Below are 17,664 nucleotides of genomic sequence, written 5' to 3'. Positions count from 1 at the left end.
ACATATAAATATATCCCCTCTGTTAAATTCCACTATACTCAGTTTATGATAATTCAAGAACTACTAGAACTCTCCAGCTAAACTAGTCTCATTCGGATTACCCAGAAGCATAGCTGTCTCAACCAGTGCCTTGTGCCGGTACCATGAATGAGAACCCCATCCCCTCAGCTCTTTACTGTATTAAGTTGATCAGTGTAAGATTGGCTTACTACAAGTCCATGTACCCTCTCCTACTCTCACCCACCCACATACACAGCTCTTCTCACTGAAGAGCAAAAACAAAAACATTCCTTCTAGCCAGATGGCCAAAGGGGGAAAAAGTGCAATTTGCTCTCATTGTCTGTTCTACGGATTTACTTTCTCTGAATTCATTATCTAGAAGCTGTTGGATAAAGTAGTGTATTTTACACTCTAGCAAGCTCTTTTCTGTGTTTTTACATCAAGAGAACACTAGTGGCATTGGTGGTGGCCTGGTCTGTATAGGTTGGGGAAATGCATTACAGATTCCTACATGTAGTAGTTGTATTGGCTTGAGGGCTTATTAATCAGCTTACCTTGCTTTTGCCTTTATAAATTCTGCACAACTGAGTGTCTCTTGGCTCATTTTTACAAAACAAAGTACTTTCATTAAATGATCACACTTTTATAAGCTGTTTAAAGTACACTGCTGTTATCTTGAATTACTTATTGCCTTTCCTTAAGTTGGTTTGTGGTAGCATTTCACTCCGGATGCTCTTACTGTGTTTTTGCACTAAGAGGACTGGGATTATTCATTTAGTGGCAGTAGGTGTTTACCTGATCTACCTGAGTTGGGAGGCACATAAAACAGTTGAGTATAGTCATGTTATTACTGGCCAGGGGGCTCAGTAGTCAATTTTCTGCATGCCACTGCTGGTATAAATTCGGCACATTTGCACGGAGGTGCTCACTGTGCCACTGCCCTGTACAGACACAAACATTTGGAAACAATGTGTATTTTCATTATACTGTGGAAGGTTATTGTGCTATTTATTGTTTTTTGCACTTCTTTAAGTTTAAAGTTATACTTTTAAACTGCTGTAAGGGCTGCTGTTCTGCACTGAAATACATTGTATCTAACATTTCTTAGTTAGTATTAGGCATCTGTTTGAGTCATTTTACATTAAGAGAGTCAAAGTCTACACTCTTGTGGCAGAAGAGGGAGAATTTCACCTATATGAGCTGGGAATTTCTGGTGGAAAGCTAATTGTGTGCCTACCTGACTGGTCGTAGGGAACAGTTAGTGTAAACCTTGCTTCTTTCTAATTGCATGCATACAAGGCACCAGTATAAAAATCACCAGAAGTTGAAATTTCCCTGTAAAAATCACCTTGGAACTTTACCTCAGTTCTGTGTTACTCACGGGGCAACTAGTCTGCACTTTGAGCAGAATTTACACATTTAGTTAGGACTATTTAGATCTGCTTTACATTATAATAGCAACCAGGACTCCTGTTGCTCAGAGAGCATCTGGTTTGGCATTGAGCAGCATTGTTGGTTGAGTTTACACCAAGTAAACGCCCTTCCCTCATCCGGTTACAAACACCCTCCACTCCTATCCTTTTAAGTACATATTAAGACCTGCAACCACAGATGGGAATTTTCCTGTTGTCTCTGCTTCCAGCTTGCTGGACATGAGCATCCTGAGGCAATGCAACAATTGCCTTATATATGCAGAATTTGTTTGAGAAAACTGGCAAAGGAACCAAGGTATTGGGAGCAGATAACTAGAGAGGGAAAGATGATAAAATGGGGATGACAGAGAGGGAAAGATGATAAAATGGGGATGACAGAGAGGGAAAGATGATAAAATGGTTTGATGTCTAGAATTTATTCGGCCTTCAGGTTAGAGGTTGCATTCCTTATCAAGGACTGATATCAGAGTATAGGCAAAGAGAAAGAAACAGGAAGGTCTTAAATGAAAGACAAGCACTGGTAGACTTCTCAGCAGAATCTACAACATAAGCTGCTGTTAAAAAAGGAATAATTAGTAGAGCATATAAAATAATCAGAGGAGGTTAGAAAGGATTGGGAAGAGATATTGGATAAGCAATTTGCAAACAAACAATGGGGGATATATGTATGTCTCCCAAACATGCAACAAAATCTAGAAGAATTAGGATTTTTGTTGGGAATGTTTACATAGATATTTTTATACCCCAAGTAGACTCCAAAGAATTTTTCCTGAGGTAGACAGCAAATGTTACAGGTGTGATAGGGAATAAAGAAGAACATATTTTCTGGGAGTGTAATGACTTGACAAACTTTAAAGTTTCCCTGCAGACAACTCTGCCAGAGATGCTGTGTGAAAAAATTAGTGTAATTAGGGAAATTATTTTTCTGAGCTGTAATACAGAATTGGATTTGCCGAGACATAGTAACGACTTGCTGTGTTTAATTATGGTGGCTGCCAAAAAAGCAATAAATAGAAAATGGCCATCAAAGTCAAAAGCAACTGTACTAAAAGTAGTGACTATAGTAACAGAGATAAAACAACTGGAATTGGTATCGTTAAAAAAGGGTAGGAGCAAATTATATAGGAAAAATGGGAATTGTGGGAACAATACATACAGAGGAGGAATGAGGTTTAAAAGTCAGGACTTGAAATGAGCTATGTAATGTTTGACTAACAATGATTGAGTAGATTATAAGTGATGTTTGCAACTAGGATTATGTCAGTATGGTTCTCCCCCAAGACAAACCCTTCACCACTCCACAGCCAATTATCGCCAAAGAACAGGCTGCCACTGCATTCTTTAAAATTAAAATAACGGCTTCAATATGGCCTGATGATGTACCAGGTTGTCTCTTAAACAGCTTAAATCAGGACTTAATCAGATCCATTAGGATCTCTCTTTAACCACAGCCTTCAGACTGGCTTTGTCCCAACAGAGAGGTGGACAGCAACAGTCTTCCGTCTGCATAAAGGGGGACCATCTACTGACCTGGGAAATCATGGACCCGTAATTATGACCAGTATTATATGAAATGCCATGGAAAGAATAATCATGGACCTGATAAATAATGACATAAGAAACCTCCAAATACCAGACCTGACCCAATTTGGCTTTGTCAAAGCCAGGTCATGCCTACTGAATCTGGTGCATTTCTTTAATAAAGTCACTAAGATCATGGATAAGAGTAAAACAGTACATACCATCTTCTTCAACCTAGCAAAGTCATTTGACACAATTCCACACTCCGGTATTATAAATAAACTCACAAAAATGGGCATAAATCCCTATGTCACCAGATGGAAAACAACTGTCTTGCTGACAGGACATGTGGATAAAGTGAGTGAATCCAGATCCAGAAAGAGGCCAGTTACTAGTGGTGTGCCACAGGGCTCAGTGCTGGCACCACTCCTGTTTGGAATACACTTCTCTAAAGTCAAGACTAATATGTAAGGCCTCATGGATGACGAAGCTTGCTGATGACTGAAAGCTGGGGGCAATCATTGAATCCCCCAACAATGTAGCTATCTTTTAGGAGAGTCTACATCGGATGAATGATTGGTGCCAGAACCATGGCCTAAATGTAAATGTGAAAACAAATGCATCATCATTCTCTTTGGGAAGTCAAATATCCCTGCAAATTACATTAATAGCACACCCCTAAGAGTAGATTCAGAGGTGAGAAATCTAGGTACACAGACTGATAGTAGTCTGAAATTTGACCGCCATGTGTCCACAGTGGTGAGGAAGTCTTTCTATGTGGCACAACTTATAAATAAAGGTATGCCATTCAGATCCAAGGAAATTATAGTCCACTGTACTCAGCCCTCATTAGACCAATAATCAAGTACAATGTGCCATTTTGCATGTACTTGACTAGGCACTTACAGCAGTTGAAGTGACAACAGAGGTTCCTCACAAAGGGAATACAGGGTGTAAACAATATGTCCTATGCATATGCAGATTGACTAAAAGCGATATACCTTTACTCCGTCTCCTACCAACTACAGACCTATACCTGACCTACAAGCAACTCACAAATCCAGCCCTGATGGAGCTGCTACATATCTGCAAGTCAAACTGCATGAGGGTCACCCAAAATAGGCCTCTGAACATAGTCAGCGACTCAAACAAAATATGCTGAAGAAACAGATATCTGTCTCAGAGATTGCCCATCTTTGGAGCAGGCTTCCTATTCCAAAGGCAAAGGCCTTACCAAGCCCTCTTTAAATATAATTTGGATCAATGAATGGGGAATCTCAAATTTGCAGCTGGGGTAGTGCTTATGTTCCTTACAGAGAGGGGCAAGCTATAAAATACTCAATGTATAGGCACAAATCCATCACATTCTTTTGCCATTAAGGGCCATATATTGGGTACAATCAGGTTATACTGGCTAGGCTTGTAAGGGCTCTTAAGCCGTTAGCCCAGTTATCTCCTATGAGCCTATAAGATACATAACACTCTCTCCTGCCCCCTTCCCTCCTCTGATGCATTCAAACCTGAGTGTTATACTGCTCTGTGTATGGTATAAACTATAGCAGCAGTTAATACAGTTTATACCCCGTCTGCATGTTTTAGTTAAAAAAAAAAAATCTATTCTTATAAACTGTAGCAAACTGCTTGATACAGTTTATACACTGCCTGCACGAAGAGCTACAGTGCTCAGGTTTTAGTTAAAAAAAAAAATGACATTTGTTTTATCTTTTAAACTGCAGCAATTAGCAGTAGTGTAGCTAGGGATAGGGGTGAGAGGGCAACTGCTTGCTACAGTTTAGAATACATATGGAGCACTCAGATTGACCACAAATGCAATACTAGCTTTCAAAAGCAGGTATTTCATTAAAGAAAAATTGGGATTGGCTGATTGCACCCCCAGCACTTTGCACCCACTATGGGGATTATGAATTACTCCACTCTGCCTCATCTGAAAATCTATCCAAGTGGAGATCATATGTATATTGTGGCACTGCTCCACAATTAAAGGGATCTGGGACAGAGGCATCCAGAATATTCAATCATTTCTGTATATTATTTATTTAATGTTTTTGTTGACAGTGGTAGTCTGACTGGACTGTGGTAACCCCCTTTTAGTGGTGGCCAGGGGAGTTACAAAATGTGTAGTCTTATATAATAAAGAAAACTGTAAAACTTCAAGTTACAATTTAGATGTACAATAAATGAAAGGCAGTTATACTACAGGAAAGCCTGCAATTGGTAAAATACAGAGCAATTACAAATTAATATAAAACAAATGCACATATACAATGAGATTTAAAATGTCAAATCATAGTTTTACATTTATGAGTAGGAGAAATAAGAGAGTAGATGTGTGAGAGACAGGAGTAAAAAGTGGAGAGGAGGTCATAAGAGAAGAAAGTAAGAGAGTAGTTGAGAAAGGTAAGTAGTGTGTATATTAGATAGGTGATCTAGACAAAAAGAAAGTTGTACTGAAGTTGTGGTAGATGTATCAGGTAGCAAGTATGAGCTGGAATTTTGCTGGAGGAAAAATCTTGTCAAGGGGTTAAGTAGAGACAGTAGAAGTGGCAGTATGAGCAAGGGGATAGAAGACAGTATGATACGTATATTGAGAATTCACTTTGGTGAGGTATATAGGGGTAATGCAAGGGCCAAGGTAAACTTGCCAGGGGAGATGAAAGAGCAGAGACGGTGTTTTTGAGGCACTGTTTTAGCAGGTTTTTGAAACTGGATATCTTGGTTTGTTGTTTGATGGTGGTAGGACTACAATTCCAGATATTGGAGACATCATTTGAGTGGAAGGACAGAGCAATACGTTTGTGGCATTTAGTTATGGTTAATAGAAGCTTGTCCATGAAGTATAGTGATCATGCAGGGAGGGGTATAAGATTCCACTAAGGCTTAGACTGCAGGACATTTTTGAGGTTTGTTGATTATATTATGAACAGTTGATAACTGGGTGATAAAGAGCTTGAATGTTCTAGCCAATCTATCTGTTTTAAGGTTAGGCAGTTGTCAGATTTAGCAGATTGGGTAGTGGCAAATTTAGATATCTTGTTACAGCAGTGTTCATTAGTAGAGATTGCCAAAGGTTGGTGTAGATGGGGCCAACATACAGTAGTGAAGGTAGAAGTTATGAGGAGGCCTACTGTTTTTTTTTAACCATTGATAGTAAAAAAAAGTATTTATGATACAGGAATCCATTTTTTTGTCAACTTGTTATATTCCAATATCAAACTTTGGTTAGCTGAAATTACACCAAAAATTACACCAAGCAGCCTTGTGTGGGGCACAAGTCTGACCGGGGTGTTGATTGAGATGGTGTTTTTTTGTTTTTTTTTTGTGGTATAGGATGCAGATTTTGGTGTGAAAAGCAATAAATTGTTTCTTGGCATTCAGCACAAGGTGAGAACTGCTGAGCCAAATTTCTATAGATTTCCTTAAGTTTGTGCTGGGACTTAGCTGTGGTTATCAGTATAGCATCATCAGCATACTGAGTGACAGCTGTGTCATTAGTAGTATTACCGCAGTCATTAATAAAAATGTAAGCATATGGGGCCCAACACCAAGCCTTGAGGCACTCTACGATGGGCAAGAATGGTGATCATTCTTTCTGATATTTTACTACCTGTAGCCTGCTAGAAAGGTAGCTATGGAAAAAAGGACAGAGGGGATGTTAAGGCCTAGTAAGGCTAGTCTATAGAGAAACATTTGATGGGATACAGTGTCAAATGCCTTAGATAAGTCAAGAAATAGAGAGAAAAAAAAGTTTCTAGAGTCCCTGTGAATGTTGATATGATGGGATTAAGGAGATCTGTGGCTTGAAGCCATGTTCAGCAGAAGAGGAGAGGTTGTTATCTGTTAAGTGTTTAAACAGTGCATACAATCCAAACTTCTGAAAGATTTTCATAACAGAGAAAGAAAGGCTCTAGAGTGGTAAGATGGATGTTTGTTTATGAGGGAGATGACAATCTATAATACAGGAATTGAATTAGTTAGAAATAGGTTTGGTATTGTTTGGGAAAAATGTATTACTCATGAATACTCTGCACAAAATGCATATTAACTTACAGTTTCTTCACAAATGAGTTAAACAAAATATTTATTTTTGGTTTATGCTAAAAATAAAATGTAGTATAGATGCATAGTTATGCAAACTGCAGATACTTATTGTAGTTTTTAACTGTTTCACAGCTGCATTCTAATAACAAGCTGTAAGTATATAAACAGATGACTGAAGAGAGAAAAGAACACAATGTGAAGGAGATTTTGTTTTGTGCAAGCTCTGACCTCCCTAGGCCATGTGTGAGTAGTTAAAGAAATGTTGGGGATAGTATGTACTGGTACTGAGAGATACAAGGTCAAAAAACAAGACAGGTTGCCAGGCCAGGTGGCTTGTGTTTTTAAAACATTATTGTTACTAAAACATGGTTGTGAAGTGTTCACATGCAGCACTAAGGGAGAAACATGAGGGTTTGCAGAGACTCTATTTGTTAACTAATATGAAATGCCAAAATTCTGTATGTATGTTACTGATAAAAAATGTATAAAAACTGTACGTTTCTGATACTAGGCGAGACTGATTTGAAAATTTGTGAAGGCAGTCTCCCCACTGTTGACATCTGGTTGATTTGAATAAAAGAGAAAATGTTTTGCACATCTTGAAGAGTTATTCGAGTCAAGATTAACAGGTAAATCTTTACTATTTATGTATAATTTAACTGCACTATAAGAGTATGGTTGTTGCCAGTAGGGGTTGGTTGGGCTAGTTGTTTGAGGTTCTTAACATGTGTATCTTGGACTGAGGTACAGCAAGCTTTTTTTTTTTTTTTTAGATCTGCTACAGTTATGGAGCTCTCTGAAGTTGAGGAGATTGTTCTCTGTTTTATTATGAAGCAAAGATTTTCAGGCTTTGTCTCTGGCTTTCATAAGTTTAGCAGTTTTTGTGAGTCAAGGGACAGGACTAGATTTGACTCTTGTACCTGGATGAGGCTAACTGGTTAAATGCAGTGAGAAAAGTATCAAACTATGCATTTGCTTCATGCAGAGGGACAATTTTTAATATTTCTGTGAATGTATCTTTGTTAAATTGAGCTACGTTGTGGACTGTATTACAGTGGTGGTCATTTTGGGGGTGAGTTGGCAATCATTTACGAAAAACTGGGAGGTGGTCACTCAGAGTTTGGGAAGGTACCAGAAGAGTTAATTTTACTTGGGTCAGATGTGACGGCCCAGCCTAGAAAAGATCTATTACAGTATTTGCTGTATCTGATTAGAAGCACAATGGGTTGTATGAAATTGTATAGATTTATGACAGGTGTAGGGTTAGGAGTGGAAATAGACCGATGATCGATATTTACATCACCTAGGATGATGGTTTCATGGCTGATGTTTGTGGACAGCCAAGATAAAAGGTCCCCTAAAGTTGAATTGCTGTTGCCTGAGGGAATGTAAACAGTGATGAGACAGATATTTTTGTGATCATTGATTTTTAAGGTGGAAAAGGAATATTTCAGAATTAGAATAACAGGAAATCCAATGGTGCAGAAACAATCACCCAACTCCACGGCAGTAGTCACAAAAAGTTTATTCCAACATCACTTCAGAATCAATTAAAACAAAGAAAGGTTGCAATTTTATATACATGCTAATACTTATGACATTGACCATTATTCAATTAAGAATTACAATTGGCCTCAGCCCAAATAATTATTAGACTATTGCCATTATTAACCCTTATGAGGCTAGAACAAGTTCTGTATCAAAAGTAAGAAAACACATAAAAAAGCTATAAATACATAAAAAATGCATGAAGAATACCATCCATTTGTAGAATGCCACTGAATTAGGTAGAAGAAGGACATATGAATGTTTAAAATGGATAAGAAATAAATGAAAAATAAAATGAGTATATAAACATATAATCTGTGGGTGTATAAAAAATATATATATGTATGTATATAGAGGTGTTAAAAATGGGAGTATATATATATATGTATAAAATCTATACCATATACATAAAAATGAATATATATATTTATACATATATGCACATGAAATATATATTCAATAATATATTGTTCAAAAAGATGTTTTAAACTTATTAAATATATACATAATAATAATAGATTTTATAAAAGTTTTAAAATATATAATGTATGTACATTTTAAAATAATAGTAAATTATATATTCTTAGAATAATATATTACGTGCATAAAAATATTTACGTATATATATTGTGTTTATTATTTGTATTATTTAGAATATTTTATGTCTATGTATGTTGTTGTATTGAAAAATGTATAAGTAGATATAAATATTATTCCTTAGAGATAAAAAAGTGACATTGTAATACAAAAATAAACAGACCCAAATACAATATATTCAAACCACATCCAGATAAATGTGATGCTCAAAATAACATATAAAATATAAAAATAGTAAAATGATGTTATACAAATTAATAATTTTAATGCTGGTGTAATGGATATACAATCATTCATTTTAAAATTAGCATTAGAACATACTATAGAGTGTCTGTAAAGTGCATTGTTCAAATAAACCAGCTTTTTAGTGTAGCAACTACTATATTTTAACTATCAACACAAGGATCCTCCCTTACCATTCTCTAAATATATTTTAGATTGTTGTTTCTCCTGTAACTATAAGTAAGTTTGTTCTTAAAACATCATAAATATATATATTTATTTATATGTATTTTTATATATATTTATAATATATATATATATTATATATATATATATATATATATATATATACATATATATATATATATATATATATATATATATATATATATATATATATTTTTATATATATTATATTTTTATTTATTTATTTTTATTTTTTTTAATTTATTCATATGTCCTTTTTTCTACCTAATTCAGTGGCATTTCTACAAATGGCATTCTACAAATGGATGGTATTCTTTTTTATTTTTTTTAAAAGTAAGAAGACAGAAAAAAAGAGAAAAGAAAGAAAAATAATGTTTTATTATTTTTTATTGTTTCTTCTTTTTGATACAGAAGGGTTTCTAGCTAATATTAAGTAAATATTGGCAATAGTCTAATAATTATTTGGCTGAGGCCAAAATTAATTATTCTTAATTAAATAATGTCAAATTTCTGTAGTATTAGTATGTATATAATTTTTTTTTTCTTCTTTCTTTTAATTGATTCCAGGGGGTGGAGGGGGGTGGAGATATCTTTTTTTGTTTTTTGTGTGGAATAAACTTTTGTGACTACTGCCGTGAGTCGGGGTGTCGGTGCATTCTCCACCATTCATTCCTGTTATTCTACTTGCCTGGTCTTGATGTTCGTTATTTTCTTGAATATTTCAGAATTGTTGAAAGAAGGTGGGCATGCTGGTACAATGAGAGTATCAGTACGTTATTGTGCAGAACTGCCACGCCTCCTGTTTTTTATATGCGTGTGTGTGTGTGTGATCTGTTTTGTTGCAAAATATTATAGCCTGGAGAAGTATTTCATCATTCTTAATGTTGGGCTTTTGCCAAATTTTGGTTAAAACTAAAATATCAGGGCTTTGCAGTGTAATGTAAGCATATAGCTTTAGCAATTCCTGTGACAAAAGAGAAATCCAGGGATAGTAAGACTGTTTGAACAAGAGCAATTAAATTGAGAATAGGTGGTGCTGGGGTAATTTTGTTGGGGGGGGGCTAAGTAATAGGCTCTGGGTTTCAGTGGGTATCACCAGAGGTGGTTAATGGTCTGGCAAAGGTTGGGAAAGGAATGGGATATTTGGGTTTGTATCTATGCTTAAAACCAAAGTTACATATGTAGGGGTTATGTAGTTTGTAGGAGATTTTTATGCAGAATATAAGCGTGTGAAATAAGGTAAGGGGAGATGCTGTAGAGAATGTGCTTTGTTTTGGGAGTAGAGGTCCTCTGCATAGGTATTATGTATGCTAGAGTGGGTGATTTTTTTTGTCTAAGGAAGAGTGGCATGTAGTACAGTGAGAAAGAAGAGTAACAGAGAGGAGGACGTTACTGAGCAGTATGGTAATTGTATTGCGTACAGAGGTAGGAGATCAGAGAGTGGAGGTAGTTTTTATGGAGACGCAGTGAATGTACAAGTAGTGGAGTGGAGTATAGAAGCAGAGAACTTCATAAGACTTAGATTATGATGGACACAGAAGTTAGAGTATATTAAATTGAATCAATAATAAGAAACCTGCATACTGAACATCAAATGAGGGTAATATGCTCACTATCTGTTTTGGAGTGCTGGTAACCCAGGCCTTGAACTTGTGTTGGTTGCTGCTGTGCAACATCTTATTGTTCTTTAGAAAAAATCAAACAGCCCCCACTCAGCATTTTATGCACAACTTCCCCTGTTACTTTTTAGGTTAATAGAGCTGCAGTTCCCTATTTTTTTCTTTCTTCTCCTTTGTGCAGTGATACTGAGCTTGCTGTTGTCCAGCTCTTAGGCACTTCTACAATAGCCACTGATCTGTTGAAGCTGTAATCAACACACCTGCCAGCACACTTACAAGATTAAAGTGGACTCTGGGAGATAACCTATCTGGTCCAAGCACTTTGCCCTGTCTAAGGGCAGTCAGTTCTCTTTCATTCTCCTCTCTTTTTATCTTGGTGACTTTTCTACTACTTTCACCACTGTACCCTATACTTCTCTCAAGGTGGAATCTTTCCTGTGGCTTCCTCTGCAAACACCAAAGTAAACAATTCATTCAGTATGTCTATTTTCCCACAGTTTCCTGTGATCTCCTGCCATCTTTGCTTAGCCTGGCCGGATTTGTTCTTCCCTTTCTATTTTCTGATGCATACTAAAAAGCCCATCTTTCTTTTCTTCATTCTAGGTAGCCAACACCCCCATCAAGTTTTACTTTTGTTGACCTTCTGATAGTTTGTTTACACAATGCTTCTTTCATACTCTCCCATTTCTGGTCCTGGCAAATCCTACATTTTTCTCCAGTTTCTAGCCTCACAGTTCTGTGTAGCCACATTAGCTTCAGTCTCTCATTGCCTTTTCCACACCTCTTCTACGTAGCACTGAGTTCCATTCTTAACACAGGTCCAGAGCTAGTTAGGTTGACTCTAGTCTCAACTCATATTTTACCCTCTGCCCTATTTGAAGAGAACCCAATCTTCAATAACATGCTGTCACCTTTGCCCTTGAATTCTTGCTCTTTTCCTTTATTTAACAGTACCTTGACGATTACTTTTAGCAAGCATGGTCTTCACCCAAGCATCTGTGACCCACTCTGTCTTGGTTAGGACCACACAACAAATTATATCCTTTTGGTGAAGTCCTGCATAAGAGCTGGCTGAATCCCTCAAGGGCCAAGATGACAGTGAACTCCAAATCCTTTTATAGCCCAGAGTTTGACTCTCCCAGTTTGCTCCTGGAAAATTCAGATCACACATGGCTTTTATCATTTTGTCCCTACCCAACCTCTCTGCAGACAGTGATGCACTTCTGACTCACTAATTCTTCATTTTTCTGCTTTAAGAACCAGGACACAATATCTATGTCCTGACCCTGTCTTCTCCCCTGCCTTCTTAGTAGTTGATATTCCTAGTCAAGTTGAGCCTTACCTTTGACAGAAAAACAAAAATATTGACAATCCAGGAGAACAGCATATCCTGAACATCTCTCCTGTCCTTCAAACTTCTTTTTTGCATGAGGGCAAGCCCACCCCCACTTATCTATACCAACTCTGAGATTGCCATAACTTGGAGAAAAGGGAATACTTTAGGAAATTGCCATCCCGAACTTAATATATGCAAGTCAACTTTTTTGCAAATTCAGTCTCCATGTTTTGTGACTCACTGTAGTGGGTCCCAGCATTTCAGACGGTTACCTCTGAGAATACCTCTTTTAATTCTCTCTCCTGGTGTCTCTCCGCCACTTCCTGGGCTCTGCTTGCTACTTCCTCAATTGAGTCTTCTGAAAGGCCATGACACCTACATGAATCACAACATATGCTCGGCCCCATCAAATCTTAATGCAATGCACAACACCAGTTTCATTGTAATCTGGTCTCCTTTCTCCCTTGCCAGTACTCAACTCCTGAGTTTCCATTCCCCAAAAGTCTCTTTTCTGTTCCCATGCTGGGTCTCATCTCTTCAATTCCTGTTCTGAAAGCATTACCACTCTCAACAACAACCTTTTTTTGATTAATTACGCTAGTCTACTGGATACAAGTGTCCCTTTTCAGTGGCAACCAGAAACCACTGTGTGGTGGTTAAGTGACATATATCATACATTTCCCTTCCTTCCTAATTTTTCATAAACGCCCTCTCAACTATTTTATATATTTGCCTTCTACCCTTCCCATCCAGCAGTCTCTGATCAATTTCTAAATATTGTTTTTTCCAATCAAAACAGCTTGGTTCATCAAAGTGTGTACATGCTTTTTGAAGTTGGGTATGAAAGGCATTCTTGATGGAGATTTGGGGCAATATAATAGCACAGTGATCACTGAGATTTGTAGGGTGAGTGGTAGTATTTTGAACTTTATTGGTTTTGTCAATACAGTGTCAAGTAGGGTATGACTGTCATCTAGTTGGCATGTGGACTGAGACAATCAGAACTGAAGTATTTTATGAAGCCAATAGTGTTAGACTTGTGTGGGCCTAAATATGTACACAGAAGTCTCCAAGGAGGAGTTGTTTATTTGCTTTTGATATAAAACTGTAGAGCAGTTTGAGTAGGCAGTAAAACAAATGTGATGGTGACAGGAGGGGGTAGTAGAAACAGTTAAGGTCTGCAATGAGCCAGTTTGAGTAGAATTCATCAGAGATGGAGAAGGTTGCGATGACAGAGCAGATGAGTTACTGTGAGCGACAAGGTGTTGGTTTCAGCAGTAGAAGACAGATGCTACTAATTCTTAGGTTTAGTCAACCATTATGCAATACCTTGTTACTGGGCATAGTGGTGTCTATGGTGAAAGAATCTTGTACATTCCATGGTCTAGTTTGCTTTGCAGTAGTCAGATGTGTACCTGGTCTTCTTTATTTTGTATGCCAGCTATATTTAACAGTATGACACTTCATGAGTTATGGTTCACAGTAAAATCTATGGAATGGTAGCCTAGAGGTGTGATGAAGTATATGTTTGAAAGCCAGTGTTAGTCTCAATGTTACTTTGTAGAACATAGGTGCAGTGAGAATTTAAATAAGACTTGGTATATGTCTGGAGAGGTAAGAAGATGCAATCATCTCCTTTTATGGGAAACGGCAGCATAAACTACGGTATTTTCGAAGAGGCTGAAATTATAGATGAGCATTTAAGTATCATTTCTAGCTGTTTAGAGTGAGAGAGATTATTGTCCATTATGGAGAAATTGGGGAGGTACATGGTATTTGGTAATGATTGTGGTTATAAGAATGATATAATGGTGATTATGCAGCGTACTAGGTAACACTGAGTTAGTTACACTAAACAGGTAGTGCAAGACTCTAGGTAACGTAGAACATATTTGCTGAATTAATGGTGATAATCTAGGCTTGATTAGTATCTATGTTCCTTTAGCTCCAGACTTCCAGATGTTACCTTGGTTTTGGGGTTCATAGTTTATGTGAAGAATGGGTATTTAGAGGGTTTTATAAAGGATAGGTTAGAAAGTAGAGCAGTTCACCTCTAGTAGCCCAGCTTTAATCTTGGGTATAATTGCTAGCAGCTGATACGAGGGTTTGATGTTTAGGTGAATATAGATAGCAAGAAATGTTAGTTGTCAGTTACTAAAGCTTCCAGTGTCCTATACACCATGTAGGTAGAGGAAGTGTTGTAGCTAAGAGAAAAAGGTATGTTATTGTCTAGTTTTCCATTTGCCACAAAAGAAATGGAGCTGTATAAAATTACTGTGTCCCATCTGCAACCTAGGAAGACAAAAAGCATTGTAAGTAAGAATTTTAAACATATTTTACAGTTTAGTTTTCTATCTGACACCTAGAAAATGTAGCAAATGTATAGGTCTAAGACAGTCTGTTTTCCTACTTGGCACCAGGGAAATCGAGCTGTAGAAAGTTACAGATAAAAGGGGGTACAAGGAGTGATATAAAAGCTATTTTCATGGAAGGTAGATGGAGGAAGATAGAGTAGGTTAGGATGGATGAACTAAGGACCAATTCTGACCGCTACTCTGGCCTGATGATGAGATCAAGGCATCTTGAACACTGCAGAATATTTTTATTATTGGTCTACCCCCTCCCTCCCATGCATGCTGGTTATCATCTAAAGGGCTGGCATGGAATCATGGAATGAGTTTCATGTCATATCAATTGCACGTCTGCATGTGGCTCAGCCAAATCGAACCCCCCCCCCCCAACAGCACTTTCCACATATCCCTGGCCTCCACCAGGAGTCATCCACAAAGATGTGCCCAAGTGTCAGCTCTCCCTAAAGGATGAGTGCATTGATTCTCCTTGCTTACACTGCCAAGCATGCGATGCCCTAAGCGAATCTGGATGTCCTGGGACATAAGCAGGGTGTTATTGTGCTGCACCACTGGAATACACTAGACATTGACTAACTTGATTTTCCAGCTTCCACAGTCACATTCCTTTGGCCATAATAAATGCTTTGTGCTTCTGTTATGATCTCCCATGCATGGCTGGACTGTAGTACTGGAAAATGCCTCCCTTAGCATGACAGAGGTTGAAGTGCTTCCATGTTTGGCAATGTTGATGTAGGTCCTGTCTTGTGATTTGTTGACTTCATGACCACTTCTGAAAGTTTGAGACACCAACATCAAACCTAGGAAATTTCTAATGCTGTACATTATGATCAAGTACTGGAAAAAATCTACAGTAAGTAGGGGTGATGGCATCACCCTAGTGTGGTGAATAATATCAAAATATATGTTGGCCAGAGGTATGCAACTCTGTCAACCTAAGTCTAGGAGATGTGGGAATTTCAGAAACATGCTGGAGTGGGAATATCAGAAAAGTAAATCTCAGCTAGCACCCAGCAATGAGGTCCCTCAGAATCCGATCTCCTAGTTTTAGCTCTAAATCAAATATTTTAATTTCTAAAAATGTATAGATGGCTGCCATCTAATGGTGGTAATCTCAGTAATGTCAGATATATTCATGTTAATGTTTAGAAGGTAGATCAGAGACATTTTTAATTCTTTTGGAAGCAAAACCTAGGTTTTGTTCAGAAGCATTCATTAGACCTTGTACCTTTGCTTGCCTGCTATTACATGATAGAACAAAATCCATAAAAGGGAAGTCACCCCTGATCATTATTAGTAAAAAAATACGAGCACTCATAAAATCAACTAAGGCCAATTTTGAGAGAAAAATTGCCATGGATTCAAAGGACAATCATAAGGCCTTTTTCAGCTATGTTAGGAACCTGGGTGGAAACTCCCAGATATGCTCAGAATTAGTCCAAAATGATACAAAAATCACTGAACCCACAGACATTGCCAACATACTGGCAGACAGGTTCAGTGCAAACTTCACCCCCCTCCCCTAAAGGAGAGATAACTATCCCAGCCGAGTGTAGCCTCCCGGACATCTCAAATGCGCAGGTGAAAGCTGCTCTCTCTAAAGCTAAAAACACAGCATCAATGGGACCGGATGGTGTCCGAGCTAAATGAGGAATTAAACCCGCACATAAGGCAGCTGTTTAATCTCAGCCTTACCACAGGATCGTGCCCAAGGAGTGGCGTGACGGCAACTGTGGTCCCACTCCACAAAGGCGCCTCTAAGGACCCTGGTAATTACGCCCCATAAGCTTAACAAGTCTAGTCTGCAAAGCTATGGAGAGGATCATAATGGAGCTCATAAACAAAGATATAGGGGACTTGCAGACATTGGACCCGACCCAGTTTGGCTTTGTCAAGGGAAGATCATGCCTTTTGAACTTGGTCGACTTCTTGAAACAGTCACCAAGGCCATTGATGAGGAAAGGCAGTCCATACAGCCTACCTTGACCTTGCAAAGGCTTTTGACACAATACCCCACTCGGTATTGTAGAAAAACTACCAGCTTAAATGTAAACCCATATGTCACAAGATGGGTTGCAAACTGGCTTAAGGACAGAACCCACAGGGTTAGAGTTGCTGGCGCTGTGTCAGACTCCAAGCCGGTCACAAGTGGTGTCCCACAGGGCTCGGTCCTTGGCCTCCTATTGTTTGGCATCTACTTCTCAGAAGTACAGGCCAACATGGGAGGACTTTGGCTGACAAAGTTTGCAGGCGACTGCAAACTGGGCCATAGTGGAAAGTGCATCGGACACGGATATCCTTCGGAAGGGACTCACGGAAACAGATAGCTGGTGCCAGAGCCATGGCCTGAAGTTAAACGCCAAAAATGTATAGTCATACCCTTCGGGAAAAACAAGGTAACCTCAAGCTACCATATAGGTGGCAATCCACTAAGCACAGAAGAGGTTATCAGGGACCTGGGGACCCAGGTTGACAGTGGCCTTTCTTTTGACACTCACATTGCTAAAGTGGTTAGAAAGACCTTCTACATTGCCCACCTGATCATGAAGGGATTCACATCCAGATCTAGTGAGGTCATTGTCTCCCTGTACTCTTCACTTATCAGACCAATGATCGAGTACAATGCCCCATTCGGGATGTATCTCACCCGACATCTGCAGCAATTGGAGAGACCCCAAAAGTTCCTCACCAAAAGGATAAAGGGACTCCAAAATCTGTCATATGCTGCCAGATTGAAGAAACTCCAGCTCTAT

General features: G+C 38.2%; 1 protein-coding gene across 2 annotated transcripts in view; it reads right to left on the bottom strand.

The window, feature by feature from the left end:
• The window catches only part of LOC122815843 (MOB kinase activator 2-like), a 586,795-nt gene that overhangs the window by 260,323 nt on the left and 308,808 nt on the right, over positions 1 to 17,664 (bottom strand). The gene's annotated exons all lie outside the window — the stretch shown is intronic.

This window comes from Protopterus annectens, chromosome 11.part0 (assembly GCF_019279795.1).
Source record: "Protopterus annectens isolate FY-2018-M chromosome 11.part0, PAN1.0, whole genome shotgun sequence".
Lineage (NCBI taxonomy): Eukaryota > Metazoa > Chordata > Ceratodontiformes > Protopteridae > Protopterus > Protopterus annectens.
Note: the sequence above shows the minus strand (reverse complement) of the source record. Positions and strands in the feature narration are given on the sequence as shown.